This window comes from Opisthocomus hoazin, chromosome 1 (genome assembly GCF_030867145.1).
Source record: "Opisthocomus hoazin isolate bOpiHoa1 chromosome 1, bOpiHoa1.hap1, whole genome shotgun sequence".
NCBI classification, from domain to species: Eukaryota; Metazoa; Chordata; class Aves; order Opisthocomiformes; family Opisthocomidae; genus Opisthocomus; species Opisthocomus hoazin.
Window position 1 is genome coordinate 35,990,616 of NC_134414.1, and position 13,449 is coordinate 36,004,064.

The following is a 13,449-nucleotide window of genomic DNA, read 5'->3' on the forward strand; positions in this document are numbered from 1 at the left end:
GCCTCTGGAGGAAGGAATGACAGCTCTTGGAGATAATCTTCTACCCAGCACTTACCCAATAGTCTTTTCACCTCTGAGGTTTCCAAAGCCAGAAGGGTTATTTTCAGGGCCACGTGTATTAAAATTAATGCTAAATCAAAAGGACTGCCTGCTGAGGGGCTTGATTGGATTTGGACAAAGAATGTCGCTTTCTGAAGTCAACCCGCATGTGGATCATTTTTTTCACCATCTAATCATGATTGTAAGAACATAAATCATGTGAATTATAATGAGCGGGGTTGATGAATGTGCACCACAGGAACTCCTTCGAGGTCATCACTGGAGAAAGTCCTTTCCTAGGACTAGGTTTCTGCTGCCTCACATATCCACTCCTTAGCCGCGCCCTTTTTGGGGGAGGTGACAAAGATACCACCTTTGCTTCTGTTTTGTCTGTAATCTGTCTTTCTTTTTAACTGGAAAATGAAGCCTGTTAAGTGTCTTTGCTACAAAGGCTTCCTGTAGTCTTTTTCATTCACTTACAACCGTGCTCTTCATAATTGGATGTAAAGCAAAAATCCTCGGGAGCACAAGAGTGAAGTCTGCAAATGCATGGGAATTGAGTCCTCTCAATATTTATGTTTAGCATTAAATACTTCATGCAAAAATAATGACTTTGACTCCCAAGGCCTTCTCTCTCTTATCTCAAAAACTGTTCATACACATGCTCTGGGATCTCTATGCAAATATAAAAAGGGGATTAAGTTGTATGTGTAGTAAATCCTGCTTTTACGTTAAATAGGTAAGAACTAACGGAGAGCCTTTGGATTAAAAATAGGTCCCTGTTTGCTGAGCAGACTAGAGCATCCTTCCCTCTGGCTGCCCTACCATGCAGGAATTGACTTTTTCCTAGTGAGAAATTACAGTCAATTATAAAATCTATAGTGTATTAGAGGTATGCACAGTACAATACATGATTTTGATTTAAATTACTGCACTTTAGGGAATGCCCCCTGCGTCCACAAAAACACTCCTTGTTTTGCAACGGGAAGCCAAGCGCCAGCCTCTGACTGACAGCACCATTGTATGAGAAACTTCCAAATCTGGGCACCCTTAGGGAAAATTTGGGGACACAAGGTGAAAATCTAAATCAAGGCTGTCCGGGAGAGGGGGCAAGCACTGTCCCTGGCCCTAAACACCGTGTTTTTCATCATTATCTGGTGCTTTCTCCCTGTCCTTTGCAGGAGGAGCCAGGAGGAGGAAAGCTCCTCCAGCCCCATCAACCCTCCAGCTGCTGACTTGTCAATTGTAACATCTTGGACCACAGGCAAAGGTCAAACCTGTTGACATTTTTGTTCAATTTTTACCGCTGGTCCCACAAAAGATGAAAACCAGGCTGCAGTGTCGAGCTGCAGGTAACAAAAAGCAGTAAGTTCTACAGGCAGCCTGGATGCCCAGCCGCTGACCTTGTGGTGTTTTGCTTCACCTATTGTCATTTGTTCCCTTTAAAACAAAAAAAAAAAACCCTCACCAAGGCACTGCTGAGCACAAGGGAGAATTCCTCTCTGTGCATTTTGTAAGGTCAGCCCCCGGGCCCATCTCAAGCCTGGAGTGTCACGGAGGGGTTCGAAGCAACTGGCTGCAAAGGGTAAAACACAGCTGGAGAGAGCAGAGAAAGGGCCGCAAACTTCCCAACACCACCGGTACGTCTCACAGCTGGACTTTAGCAAGCCCTCCCTTTAAACCTGGCTTTCCTTTCAAGAAATCTGTGAATGAAATGAAGAAGCAGTGTTTGCCTGAGTCAGTGGCGGTTGCAATTTCCCCAGGACCCCAGGACCTTTCAGCTCAGATACTTGGCTGCCAGAATAAGAAGCAACCTTCTTTCACCTCTGGAGGGGAGGGCAGAAAAGGCATATGTATAAAAGACCTAAAACCCACCAAGCTGGAGAGCCCTTTTTAAGGACAGCAGGAGTCACTAATTCACTCCACCCCCCAGCACGAGCAGCCAGACAGGAGGAAGATGATCATGTGCTGGGGACCGTGGGGGCAGCTCATGCCATAGAGGGCTTAGGATGCAACATGTGGAGAAAAAAAACACCCCCGAGGGAGCCCTCGGGTTGAAACCATCCACTGTGACTTAGGTGGGTCCAAGAGTGAGATGCCCAGGTTCTTGTGGAGAAACACACAAGGGCAAGTCACCTGCAACCTCTCAGGACTTGCCTGGGGCAAGATGCCTCAGGTGCTAGTGGTACCAATCCTTCTCTGTGACGAGCTAGCAGGTTGGCATCCTGCTTCCAGCAAGTCGGGAAGTCCCGACCTCTAAGGATGCAGTCTTGCACATCCTTCACCACGGCAGATCCCTGTCCCCTCTATCACCCAAGCCCTATGCCAGGCTGCCGCAGCCCTGCCAAAATTTCCAGGCTGTATTGCAAGCTGGCAGGAGCCCCCGTCTCCCTGTTTGCCCCTTTGCGACGGCCCTGGGAACCCATGACACAAGTGGCCAGACAGAACAGGGGGGACAATGGGACAACGAGGGGAAGAGGTCCACCAACCCTCAGGGCAACTGGGTACCAAGAAAGTGTCCCAGACACCTCCCTGCCCTTCGTGGGGGGATTTCCTCTCCCTCTCTCCCAGATGCCCCTGCCCAGACAGGTAAGCCTGTCCTGGGATGTCTGTCCAGGGTTTTACGGGGAGGAAGCTTTTTTTGGGCCCTGCTGTGGCTCTCAGATGCTGCTTTAGCACGCACCTCCGTGTTTCCTTGTTGCTCGTGTTTTTGTTGCTCTCCTTGCCTGTTTGCCCTGTCACCCGGCAGATGAAAACCAAACCGCTGCCTGAAGAACCCTGGCACTGTAAGGGTGTACAGAGGGAGGGGGAGGAAGCTGCAGGGTGTGCCAAGGGCTGTCCCTGAAGCAGGCACAGTTGGAAACACATGGGTGGGTGATGGGAGAGTGGAGAGATAGAGAGCCAACCTTGACCTTCAGCCCCCCAACCCTCCCTGAAGTCAGAGTTTCCTGGAATGCAGGAGCAACAGTTGGCCTGACCGTACTATAACATATCTTAACAATGAAAAAACAAAAGAAAAAAAAAAAAAAGAAAAAAACAAAACCCAGCTTTCTTTCTCCAAAATCTGCTGAGCTGGTCTTAGTGAGAGCTGGAGTCAGTGTACTTACCTGGCAGGGGAGACACCGTGATCAGGCAGGTGGCATTCCCAGGGCGAGGCTCATGCCTTGCACTCCAGGTGTCCTGACCTCTGTGATTTCCCCAAACACGGGAAACTCAACTGCATAATTTGTGGTAGTGGAGAAAAAGTTAATTAAAAAAAAATCGTGCTCGCTTCGGCAGCACTTATACTAAAATTGGAATGGTACAGAGAAGATTTTCATGGCCCCTGAGCAAGGATGACACGCACATTCGTGAAGCGTTCCAGACTCAGGGGAAAGCACTGGATGTTGTCTACCTCGACTTCAGCAAGGCTTTGGACACTGTCTCCCATAACTTCCTCCTAGGGAAGCTCAGAAAGTGTGGGCTGGATGAGTGGACAGTGAGGTGGATTGAGAACTGGCTGAATGGCAGAACTCAGAGGGTTGTCGTCAGGGGCGCTGAGTCTAGTTGGAGGCTGGTAACTAGTGGTGTCCCCCAGGGGTCAGTACTGGGCCCAGTCTTGTTTGACTTCTTCATCAGTGACCTGGATGAAGAGTTAGAGTGTACCCTCAGCAAGTTTGCTGATAACACCAAACTGGGAGGTGTGGTAGATACACCAGAAGGCTGTGTTGCCATTCAGCATGACCTAGACAGGTTGGAAAGTTGGGCAGAGAGGAACCTGATGAGGTTCAACAGGGGCAAGTGCAGGATCCTGCACCTGAGGAGGAGCAACCCAAGGCATCAGTAGAGGATTGGGGCTGACCTGCTGCAGAGCAGCTCTGTGGAGAGGAACCTGGGAGTACTGGTGGATGACAAGTTGACCTTGAGCCAGTAGTGTGCCCTGGCTGGCAAGAAGGCCAATGGCATCCTGCGGTGCATTCAGAAGAGTGTGGCCAGTAGGTCGAGAGAGGCTCTCCTTCCCCTCTACTCTGCCCTAGTGAGGCCTCATCTGGAGTACTGTGTCCAGTTCTGGGCTCCCCAGTTCAAGAAGACGAGGAGCTACTGGAGACAGTCCAGCGGAGGGCTATGAGGATGATGAAGTGACTGGAACATCTCTCCTATGAGGAAAGGCTGATGGAGCTGGGCTTTTTCAGCGTGAAGAAGAGAAGGCTGAGAGCGGACCTTATAAATACTTATAAATATCTGAAGGGTGGGTGTCAGGAGGATGGGGCCAAACTCTTTTCAGTGGTGCCCAGCGACAGGACAAGGGGCAACGGGCACAAACTGAAGCACAGGAAGTTCCGTCTGAACATGAGGAAGAACTTCTTCCCTCTCAGGGTGACGGAGCACTGGAACAGGCTGCCCAGGGAGGCTGTGGAGTCTCCTTCTCTAGAGATATTCAAGACCTACCTGGAGAAGGTCCCGTGCAGCCTGCTGTAGGTGACCCTGCTCCGGCAGGGGGGTTGGACTAGATGACCCAAAGAGGTCCCTTCCAACCCCTGCCATTCTGTGATTCTGTGATTCTGTGATTCCCTTTGCCCCTGCCCCAGTGCACTGGCACAGACCCACAGTCTGGCAGACCCTATAAATGGCTTACGGGGACAGTGCAGGCTTGCAGGCAACCTCTTGCCAAAGTGCCTATGGGTAGTATGCAGGAGGGTGATTTTTAGGGCATTTGGTAAGACCGTGCCTCAGCAGAGTCAATGCTGACAGCGTTCGCTCTTGGATCCTTTCTCAGTCTCTTTTTTCCCTTCAGAAACAATGTTCACATTCATTTATCTCTTAATTTTTTTCAGATTATGCTGTCACAAATTTCTACTTCAAAACTTGCAGTTTTAATAGACATCTTTGTGAATAGAGAGGAGGAAGCAGGGCGATAAGCAGGATCAAAACCCTGGACCTCAGGAGGGCTGACTTTGCCCTCTTCAAGGAGCTACTGGGAGGAATCCCGTGGGCCAGGGCTCTCGAAGGCAGGGGGGTCCATGAGTGCTGGTTGCTCTTTAAACAACACTTCTTCCATGCACAGCAGCAATGCATCCCCCTGAGAAAGAAATCTAGCAAAGGAGGCAGGAGACCTGCATGGTTAAACAAGGAGCTTCTAGCGGAGATCAGGCAGAAGAGAAAGGTCCATGGAATGTGGAAAGAGGGGCAGGCCACTTGGGAAGAGTACAGAAACGTGGTGAGAGCATGCAGGGATGTGACGAGGAAGGCCAAGGCTCACCTGGAATTGAAGCTGGCAAGGGATGTCAAAAACAACAAGAAGGGCTTCTTCAACTACATCAGCAGCAAAAGGAAGGCTAGGGACAACGTGGGGCCGCTGCTGAATGAGGCGAGTGTCCTGGTGACGGAGGATGCAGAGAAGGCAGAGCTACTGAATGCCTTCTTTGCTTCAGTCTTCAGTGCTAAGACTGGCCCTCAGGAATCCCAGGCCCCGGAGGTAAGAGAAGAAGCCTACAGAGAGGACGACTTTCCCTTGGTCGAGGAGGACTGTGTGAGGGATCGCTTAAGTGATCTGGATGTCCACAAATCCATGGGCCCCGATGGAATGCACCCATGAGTGCTGAGGGAGCTGGCGGATGTCATTGCTGAGCCACTCTCCATCATCTTTGAGAGGTCCTGGAGGACAGGAGAGGTGCCCGAGGACTGGAGAAAGGCCAGTGTCACTCCAATCTTCAAAAAGGGCAAGAAGGAGGACCCAGGGAACTACAGGCCGGTCAGCCTTACCTCCATCCCTGGAAAGGTGATGGAGCAGCTCGTCCTGGAGGCCGTCATCAAGCAAGTGGAAGAAAAGAAGGTTATCAGGAGTAGTCAGCATGGATTCACCAAGGGGAAATCATGCCTGACCAATCTAATAGCTTTCTACGATGACATGACTGGCTGGGTAGACGAAGGGAGAGCCATGGATGTTGTCTACCTTGACTTCAGCAAGGCTTTCGACACAGTCTCCCATGATATCCTCCTAGGGAAGCTGAGGAAGTGTGGGCTGGATGAGTGGTCGGTGAAGTGGATAGAGAACTGGCTGAATGGCAGAACTCAGAGGGTTGTCATCAGCGGCGCTGAGTCTAGTTGGAGGCTGGTAACAAGTGGTGTCCCTCAGGGGTCAGTACTGGGCCCAGTCTTGTTTAACTTCTTCATCAACGACCTGGATGAAGAGTTAGAATGTACCCTCAGCAAGTTTGCTGATGACACCAAACTGGGAGGTGTGGTAGATACACCAGAAGGCTGTGCTGCCATTCAGCGTGACCTGGATAGGCTGGAAAGCTGGGCAGAGAGAAACCTGATGAGGTTCAACAAAGCCAAATGCGGGGTCCTGCACCTGGGGAGGAACAACCCCATGCACCAGTACAGGCTTGGGGTGGACCTGCTGGAGAGCAGCTCTGCGGAGAGGGACCTGGGTGTCCTGGTGGACGACAGGTTAACCATGAGCCAGCAGTGTGCCCTGGCTGCGAAGAAAGCCAATGGGATCCTGGGGTGCATCAAGAAGAGTGTGGCCAGCAGGATGAGGGAGGTTCTCCTTCCCCTCTACACTGCCCTAGTGAGGCCTCATCTAGAGTACTGTGTCCAGTTCTGGGCTCCCCAGTTCAAGAAAGATGAGGAGCTACTGGAGAGAGTCCAGCGGAGGGCTACAAGGATGGTGAGGGGACTGGAACATCTCCCCTACGAGAAGAGGTTGAGGGAACTGGGCTTGTTCAGCCTGAAGAAGAGAAGGTTGCGAGGGGACCTTATAAATGCTTACAAATATCTGAAGGGTGGGTGTCAGGAGGATGGGGCCAAGCTCTTTTCAGTGGTGCCCAGTGACAGGACAAGGGGCAATGGGCACAAACTGAAGCACAGGAAGTTCCGTCTGAACATGAGGAAGAACTTCTTCCCTCTCAGGGTGACGGAGCACTGGAACAGGCTGCCCAGGGAGGCTGTGGAGTCTCCTTCTCTGGAGATATTCAAGACCCGCCTGGACAAGGTCCTGTGCAGCTTGCTGTAGGTGACCGTGCTTCGGCAGGGGGGTTGGACTAGATGACCCACAGAGGTCCCTTCCAACCCCTACCATTCTGTGATTTTGTGATTGTGTAATAGATGTATTTTTTCCTGAGGCTTACCAGAACATTTTTATTTCTGGATGCACACTTTAGAGAGCGTAGCATAAAAAAGAGGCTCAGTTGAACAGCAGAAGTATAGTTTGTTCCATCGTGGGGAGGAGGAGTCATCGGACAGCCTCTCCGCTCTTTCTCCATGTGACTGCCTGTGATTCTGTGATTTATTCTGCTCTAAATCTACATAATGGTAGCTACTCAGTATTGTTGTAAATTTACACCACTGTTGTTTCACTGGGTGTGTTGTGACTACAACCTTTAGCTCTGTGTTTAGGGGCTAATGGATTAGTTATGCATTATTTACCATCTCTAAGAAACGCTGTTCTGATCTCTACTGAAATATTTGGCTTTTGCAGAGGGCAGGGCGAAAGGCAGAGGTGCCTGTGCTTCCTTCTTGCACTGCTGGGCGCGAAGCAGGAGGGACTCTTCTGCCAAGAGACCTTTGCATGGATGAGAGGACCAGGCCCTGGGAGCCGCAACGAGCACCAAACATTTCTACCTGCAGTTCGCTGCAGCGTTACAAATCAAAACTGCAGCCAGCGGTAACTTCAGCTCTGTGGTACCCAGAGCCAAACACAGTAAATCTCTCGTGGCGCTGCCGGATGAGTCCTTTGCACTTCCAGAGGAGGGAAGAACTAGAACCACTGGCAGTGTTCATTGGGCATTTCTGTGTTTTCAGACAGTCTCACTTCAGTTTACTTCTTGTCTCTCGTGACACAAATCCCAGAACACACACTAATAACCATGATTTACTGCTGAAGCCACTTCGTTTCACTGTATCATGTAATTGTTATCCTCTTGAAGATCCAGGCTTTCTGAAGAATATTCATGGACTGTAGCCATGAACAGAGCGTGTGTCCTGGCCAGTCCACGGCCCAGACAATGGGATCTGCGAAAATGAAGTTTATTTTAAAATCTCAGAGGTAGAGGTTGATAGTGTGATTCTGCATGCCCCTCCAAAGCAGGATTGATGCTTATGCCTGCGTATTACAGATGCAAGAGAAGAGAAGCTACTTTCCTGATTTACCAGAATAAATGGGTTTAACTTTTGATTTGCAGATGTTAGTGGCTGCAAGCTGCATCAGCCGGTTCTCATCCATACATCTGCAGAAATAGCATAGTCTTTACAACCTTGAAGCTGAGTGAACTCACCAGGCCCTGGATCACTGCATATTTGCCATATTCTTCTGTATTTCCTATATGCCTGTTAATGGTCACGGAGGGACAGGCAGCCCCTCGGTCAAAGCCGGTGTTGCTGCTATGGTGAGATGCGGGCTTTTGGACGCAGCCCTTCAAACCGCAGGGCACCGCTGAGATGAGTATTACTGGCTCTGCTGGCACTTACGGGGCTGGTAGGATGTAATAGGCGCAAGGGCTGCACAACAGGAGACCACTCAAGAGTCTTCTGTGTGATTTACAGCCACCAATTGCTCTCCAAATGTCTTTGAAAGGGCAAAGTGCAGAAACAGAGTTATTTTAGGAGATTGTTTTCTCTACAAGAGCAGTACTTATAACTCGGAATTTGGAGATCTAGTCTGGACACAGTTGCAGTGGCAGAAACAGGGGAAGCATCCTGCTTGCTTTTAATAGGCTTGTTCTGCAATTAAAGCCCATAAACGCTCTTTTATGTATCTATATATCTATGTATGTGTGTACACATGTAAAAATATATATTATACATATGTATAAATAAATTAAAAATATATTAGGAAGTAGTCAACTACTCTCCTTGGATCTGTAAATAGATATATACATACATCTGTATATGCATATATATACCCACATACAGCCGCTTCTTTAGCATTTAAGGAAGTGTAGACTCCCATCACTCCTTGGTGCGTGGTATTTAGCCATGGCTGTGTGCATCACAGCACCCATGGTGCTAGCGACCCCTCCACTCCAACAAAACGGGGTGACCGCAGTGATGAGAGCACTTTGCTGGGGGCCTCAGTCCCTCCTGGGCTGTGGGTTGGAAAGCTCTTGAAATTAGATATTGCATCTCAAAGTCCTGCCTCGAAGTCATATCTAAACAAAGCAGAGGCACCATCAGATGCCTTTCATTGCAGTGGACTTCAGAGCAGGGGATTATAAATCCCATAGGATCAAGCAGGGATTGCTTAGAGCAAAAGATTCTCTCTACAAGCTCAAATATCTTGAAGATAGCAAAGGAAAGAAAGCAGAGGCTGACTAAACTCATATTTACATACTATTCTCTCTGGGCCTACTCTGGTGTGGAAATTCCCCTGCAATGCCTGCGTATGAAAGTCTCTCTAGCCTTGTGTACATAGCCCTCCCTTGCCTTTTGGGATATGTGGAGGGAGCTTACAACTGGAATTAATTTAGTTGACATTTTGTGGTGTGGCACACAGTTTAATCCTCATTTGATGGCATTGCACTCTCTACTTTCTGCCACTGCCTGGGGAGTTACAGACACACAAATAATACCATTTCCCCTGGGACAATCCCGTGGGGAAGGTGTCATCTCCGACCATGCGTTGGCAGCACCCAGGAGAGCTGCTGGGGATGCTGGGTCCCACCAGCCGCTCTCAGCGAAAGAGCTTGCCAATATTTTCCCAGCCATCCTTGCACGCAACAGGGGATCCCAACCCAAGGGCCATGGTCATAGAAATGGTGAATTCAGCTTGATTTTTAATGGGGTATGATGGGACTGCTCAAAGTAAGGAAAACATGACTTTGATTGTGAAGCAGGCAGCTGTGATAGGAATACCCACACAGGGCCAGGCAGCTCGGTTTGCCAGCCCCACCGAGCTCAGGGCAGTGCCCCGGGATGGGGACGGCAGGAGGTCCTGCTGTGACTTCCCATGGACACGTCCAGCCTGACCGTGGCTGAGAGCAAGAGTCGGGGGCTGCAAGATGGGGCATGACAGCAAAAGCCAAAGAAAAATGGGGATAACAGTGCCAGGGAGGCAATTCCGCGGTTATTAACACAAAAACAGTCATTGCTCTGCCTTTGTCTCCCGATGAATCAGAGGAAATTGCCTCCCGAGCCCTTCGCCTTCCAGCTACTTCAGCTGTGTTTTGTTTCTCTAAGATTCAGATATTCTGACTAGATTTCAGCATATTATTATGAGAACAGAAGAGCTATAGAGAAAGTGAAGCTTCACAGAGGAAATAGCCAATAAATGTTGCTTTGAATTCACTTGCTTTTTATGGTGAGCTCTGATGTCAGGATCAGATATGGCTTTGGAGAAGATGCGTCGCTGTGTTGCAGATGTGTTTGTGAATACTTAGTGGACAATCTCCTGCAACATTGTAACTGGCAGCTTACCATTTTCAATTAGATTTTTAAGCCTGTCATTTTGATGTGACTGATTTTTCTATTTAATACCAGTCCCTGTGAACTATGAGCTTACAAAAGCAAAAGCACTCTTCTTTGTGTGGTGATCCTATCTGGCCAGATTAACAAAACGTTTATTTGCATTTTGCAAAAAAGATTGGGCTTTGTAATGAATATATCTATCAGGTCAAGTGAAAAATGTGACGGTTAGATATCAAAATCCCAGAATGGTTCACGACGGAGAGGAAGAGGCAAACTTCCAAAGCAGAAATCTTTAATTTTGGCTCTTTGAAAATGTGGCATTTCATCCCTCTAATTTGCCATGGGCTTTTTGTTTCGAACATTTCTTTTGATGAAAGCAAGCGTGCAAACAACACAAAAAAAGACCTATTTAGAATGCAATAAAATGCTTCATTTGATCCTCTTCAGTTTCCTGGAAAAGTTCAACATGAACTTTCAAGTACTGCGTTTCTTCAAATTGTGGGGAAACTGCAGAACCAAGAGTTGCTCAGCTTTGATGTGTCGAATGCGAAGAAAGGGTCCTCTAAAAGCGACCGTAATTCGTATTACTCAGTAGGACCATCCCAATGAGTGTGAAAGCTCAGTCTGGCAGGTACAGTAAGAGCACCGACCCAGAGCCTGCCTGTCCTGAAGGCTTTGCTCTCCTGATATGTGATTCCTATAGGGTCAGCTACATGGTTTTGTGAGGATTGGTACAGGGAGAACAGGAAAGTCCATTTGAAATGACTTTCCACCTTCCACTGCTAGAAGAGAAGTTCTCCGCGCTTGCTGTATAAGCTGATTTTTCTCTTGTTTTAAGGGGAAGTCGGGATAGGAAGGGTGACAAGGCAACATACACAAGCTGTATATCAAGGATGAGCTCTTGCCCCTAGGCACTGCTGCTGCTGCTGTGTGGAGCCAGGCAGATGAGCCAAGCCCCCGTGTTCATGGCTTGCTCTCTTCTGCTGGGTTTGAAAAGTGCTCATTTTAGTTGAGCTTTTATTAATTCAAATTCCCCATTTTCAAGGTCGCAAGAGATGTTTTTTTAAAAGCCTTACTAAGAATACACTATGAAATGTCCTTTAAAACATTCGTGAAAAAGGAAGAGTTCGAGGATGGCAGCCAGTTTTAAGGGGTGATGGTGTGCAGGGACTTACCTAGGTGAAACGTGGCACCTGGCTGGAGGTGAAGAGAAGCACTGTGCACAGACGTGGGGCCAGGACAGCCCTTGCCATGAAGACATTGTGAAAATGGCACTGGCTTGCCCCAGAGCAGCTCTCTGAGCTTGCCCAGATCCATGCACTGCAGTCCAAGGCAAATGCCAATTACAAGGCATGAGATGAGGGAGAGAAGGTGACACTGGGTTGGAGGAAGCAGCAACCAAAATGGCTGAGACTTTACTTCCAAACCCTAGGTGGAGGCATGTGATTATTACTCTCTCTTGGCGCTGGTGAGGCACATGTGGAGTGTGGAGTCCAGTTTGGGTCTCCACATTACAAGAGACATGGACATACTGGAGTGGAGTCACCAAGACATGAAGGGGCTGGAGCCTACATTCGTAAGAGGAGACTGAGAGACCTGGGACTGTTCATCCTGGAGGACATTTCATTGCTGCCTATAGCTGCCAAATTGGAGGGTGAAGAGAAGATAGCAAGATTCTTCTCAGAGTTGTACGACTATAGGAGAAGGGGCAACGGACAAGTACTGGAATACGAGAAATCCCAAATAAATACTAGAAAAATATTTTCAGCATGAGGGTGGTTAAATACTGGAGTCAGAAAGGCTGTAGGATCTCAGCCTTTGGAGATATTTCAAATTCGACTGCTCAAGACCCCAGGGCCCCTGATCTTGTTGACTTGCTTTGAGGAGGAGCCTGGCCCAGGCGACCTCCAGAGGCATCTTCCAGCCTGGCTTGTTCTACAAGTCTGTGACCATGAAAACTTGACACAGTAAGCAAAAGGACAGAAGTACAATGACCAGTAGAGCGACTGACATCAGAGATGCTTTAAAGTATGATGAAGAAGCAAAGGAATCTTAACATTAATTTGTTACAAGAGAAATGACAGACGTTCATGAAAGGCAGAAATGACAGACTTCCAAAGCTAGTTCTTTTAAGGAGATGAAAATCCAGTGATGTAACTAGATTACACCATAATGAGACACTTTCTGTCCCAGCAATGAAGGATACAGTGTTAGACTGCCACTGGTAAAGCTAGATGCTTTAAAATCGGATGTAGAATGCTAGCCAAACAGTAGTAAAAGAGAAAACTCTTGGGTCTCTCCGGGTCATTGGTATCAGTTTTCACAACTCTTGGATCAGAAGGTAAGTTCCAGAGAACTGAAAAAAAATCACCCTAAGTGAAGGGTAAGAGGAGAATTGAAGATAGTCCTTAACGTTAGGGAATATAGCTTTTGCCAGACCAGCTCAGTGATTTCTTTTAATGAGATTTATAAGTTCGACTGACAAAGGCAAAAGTATTGATACCCTATAGGTATCCTTCTCTGTAGCATTTGAATTGATTCTGCCAGGGACTTATATTAAGAAACTAAACTAGGTGAGCCTTGTGGATTAAAACGTGCTAACCAGAAGGTCTCAGGCCTATGGTCTTTAGTACGCAAGAAATCGTCACAGACGACCATTGCCAGAGCACCACAGAAACCATGCTACCTGGGACCTCGTCTCCTCAGCATCTTCACCATGGAGAGTGCTGTGCTGTTCCTGCTTGGTGTTTGCCCAATCTGTTCTCTGAAGTTGCCCCACTGGGGAACCCAGCCTAGAGGTGAGGAGCACAGGGACTGAGCAGTCCCCTGTGCACCCACAGTGCCCATGCATGTGTGTGTCCGTGGGCCCCCTCAGCTGGTGGTGACCACTCTGCCCAGGTGGACGGAGAGGGCTGCATAGTCCGGAGGCGATCCATGGGTGCCCCAAAGTTGGCACCCAGAGCACTGGAAGGTTTTGGGCCTCCCACATTGGTAAAACATCTGGAAACAGCCATCTGGGTTCGA

General features: G+C 48.5%; 1 non-coding gene across 1 annotated transcript; it reads left to right on the forward strand.

Annotated features, from left to right (window-relative positions):
- Positions 1–3,138: 3,138 nt before the first annotated feature.
- Positions 3,139–3,310, forward strand: LOC142364339 (U1 spliceosomal RNA). Its single transcript, XR_012766243.1, has one exon. It is a non-coding gene; the product is annotated as a U1 spliceosomal RNA (small nuclear RNA).
- Positions 3,311–13,449: the final 10,139 nt, after the last annotated feature.